A 3,584-nucleotide genomic window follows, 5' to 3' on the forward strand; every position below is an offset into this window, starting at 1 on the left:
ATGTGGCTCGCAAGATTATTTTATTCGTGATTGTCCTGAGTTACCCGAGAAAGATAAATTTCTGAATGCAAGGCCAAGTAATACGGCTGCCATTGGAAGACCACCTCGAAATACTAAAAACGTGACTAGTAGCAAAGGTGCAACAAAAGATTTTGCTGTGAGACCAGAGGTTGTAGTACTAGCCAGAGCCTACGCTATTCGCGCTCGCAAAGATGCAGCAGCACCAGATGTTATCACTGGTACATTTTCTCTCTATGAGACTAATGTAATTGCTTAGATGAATCCTGGATCAAATCATTCATATGTCTATATGAATTTAGTGTTAGTAAGATTTTATCTGTTGAGTCCACTGAATTTGTGATTAAAGTATCAAACCCTTTAGGCCATTATGTCCTAGTTGGTAAAGTTTGCAAGCATTGTCCTTTGATGACACGGGGTTATTGTCTTCTGGCAGATTTGATGCTTTTACTATTTGATGAATTTGATGTGATTTTGGGTATGGATTGGTTGAATTTACATGATGTTGTTGTAAACTGTAGATGAAAGACTATTGAGTTGAACTGTCAGAATAGTGAAATTCTTCGTATTGAATCTGATAATTCGAGTGGGTTGCCTGTGGTGATATCGACGATGCTAGCATAGAAATATGTGAGAAAGGGTTGCAACGCTTACCTTGCGTATGTACTTGATACAAAAGTGTCTGAATCGATGATCGAATTAGTGCCAGTAGTTTGCGAATATCCAGATGTATTTCTAAAGGAATTACTTGGGTTACCACCGATCAGAGAGGTTGAATTTTCTATTGAGTTAGTACCAGGAACATCACCGATATCAATAGCACCGTATAGAATGGCTCCAACAGAGTTAAAAGAGTTGAAATCTCAGTTGCAAGAGTTAGTAGATGAGGATTTGCACGACCTAGTTTCTTGCCTTGGGGTGCACCAGTTCTGTTCGTGTAGTAGAAAGATAGATCGAAGAGATTTTGTATCGACTATTGTCAGCTTAACAAGGTTACGATCAAGAATAAGTATCCTTTGCTGAGAATTAATGATTTGTTTGACTAGTTGAAAGGAGCAACAATATTTTCAAAGATTGATCTGAGATCTGGTTATTATCAGTTGTGAGTTAAAGATTCGAATGTACTGAAAACTGCGTTCAGAACCAGGTACAGACATTATGAATTTCTTGTTATACTGTTAGGATCAACTAACGCACCTTTAATATTCATGGACTTGATGAATTGAATCTTTAGACCATATTTGGGCAAATTTGTGGTTATATTAATTGATGAATTTCTGATCTATTCTTGAGATGAATCTGAGCATGCCGAGCATTTGGGAATTGTATTACAGACTTTGTGAGATAAACAATTGTTTGTTAAATTCAGCAAATGTGAGTTTTAGCTTCGAGAAGTTGGATTTTTGGGACACATAGTATCGGCAGAAGGTATCTAAGTTAATCCGGGTAAGATTTTAGCGGTTGTTGACTAGAAAACACCAAGAAACATATCCAAGGTTAGAAGTTTTCTGGGATTAGCTAACTATTATCAGTGTTTTGTAAAAGGGTTCTCGATGATAGCTACACCGATAACTCATTTATTAAAAAAAGATGTGAAGTTTGAGTGGTCTGAAAAATGTCAAAAGAGTTTTGATCAGTTGAAAGCACTATTTACCGAAGCACCAGTTTTAGTTCAGCCTGAGTCGGGTAAAGATTTTGTGATTTTCAGTGTGCATTATTGAACGGTTGGGATGTGTCTTAATGCAAGAAGGCAAAGTGATAGCTTATGCTTCCAGACAGTTAAAACCCCATGAAAAGAATTACCCGACGCATGACTTAGAGTTGGCCATTATTGTATTCGCATTAAAAATTTGGCGACATCATTTGTTTGGTGAAAAATGCCATATTTTTATTGATCACAAGAGTTTAAAGTATTTGATGTCACACAAATGTTTAAATTTGCGACAATGAATATGGCTCAAATTATTGAAAGACTATGAGTTAGTAATTGATTATCATCCAGGGAAAGCGAATGTAGGCGCGGATGCTTTAAGTAGAAATCTTTATTCACTTTGGGAGCGATGAATACACGATTGACATTATCTGATGATGGTTCAATTTTAGCTGAGTTAAAAGCTAAACCAGTGTTTCTCTATCAAATCTGTGAAGCTCAGAAATGTGACAATGAATTGCGAGCTAAAAGAGTATATACGAGTCGACTACTGATTCAGAGTATCAGATCGGATCCGATGATTGTTTGTTATTCCAAGGTAGAATTTATATGCCAAGGAATCTAGAGCTTATATAGAAAATCTTGCATGAAGCACATAGTGGTTGCTTATTTGTTAATTTGGGGAGTACTAAGATGTACAGTGATCTGAAATAGATGTACTATTGGTCGGGCATGAAACGAGACATGTCAGAATTTGTGTCGAGATGCTTGGTTTGTCAATAGGTTAAAGTTGAACATCAAGTACCTTCGGGATTGTAACACCCCTTACCCGTATTCGATGCCGAGACAGGGTTCAAGGCGTTACTGGACTTAAACGTACACCATTTCATAAATCAGGCCATAAAATTTCATTCGTATAAAAAATTTTCATACACATGCATAATGTCCCTTACACGAGCTACCGAGGCTCTAAACATGCATTAAAGGTGGTTTGGGACTAAATTGAAAACTTTGGAAAGTTTTGGAAAAACTTAGAAAAATTTTCAGGAATCAGGGTCACACGTTTGTATGGTCATAGGGACACGCCCGTGTTCTCAAGTCGTGTAACTCTCTGTTTATGACGTCAGTACAACAAATTGAACCACACGGTCAGGCCACACGTCCGTGTGCTAGGCCGTGTCCTCCACACGGCTGAGACACATGGTCGTGTCTCTGCCTGTGTGGCTAGCACTTAGGCTATTTTCCAAGCCTTTTTGTTGCCTTAATCTTTCACAAACTTAACCAATTTATAGACACATATCATAGCATCATTTTAATGATTAAACACTCTTTATTAAGATATATTCACCACATTAACATGTCCTCTTATATGTAATGCATCTACTCATGCAATACCAAGTCTAGATTTCTTAATTCACATTCATAAGACTTGTCATTTTGATGATCACTTTTACCATTATGCTATGGTTACCGACTTATCATGCAATTTCTACATGGCTATAACCACCTCAATTGGTCATTTAGCATATATCCAACACACATGTCATATTACCCATCAAGCAGGACAAACAAACATAATCACATCATAAACATTAGACATGGCATAATTAGTTAGGTTTACAAGCCGTAATCAATCTGAGCCACATCCCATGGCCATATACATATAAATCATTATAAACCAATACATGTGACCAAAGCATAATAACACATGTCAATAAACTAGATCCCTATACAAGCCACACACTTGAAATTTCTAATATATGCTTCATTATTCCAAGGGTAGGGACTTGATAGTGTGGTGCTGCCTCCGACGATCTCCAACCCCGAGCTCACCTGACAACACTAAAAAAAAAGGAAAGGAAAAGAGTAAGCTTTACGCTTAGTAAGTCCATAAGAAAAATAATAAGCAATTTAT

Source organism: Gossypium arboreum, chromosome 5 (genome assembly GCF_025698485.1).
Source record: "Gossypium arboreum isolate Shixiya-1 chromosome 5, ASM2569848v2, whole genome shotgun sequence".
Lineage (NCBI taxonomy): Eukaryota > Viridiplantae > Streptophyta > Magnoliopsida > Malvales > Malvaceae > Gossypium > Gossypium arboreum.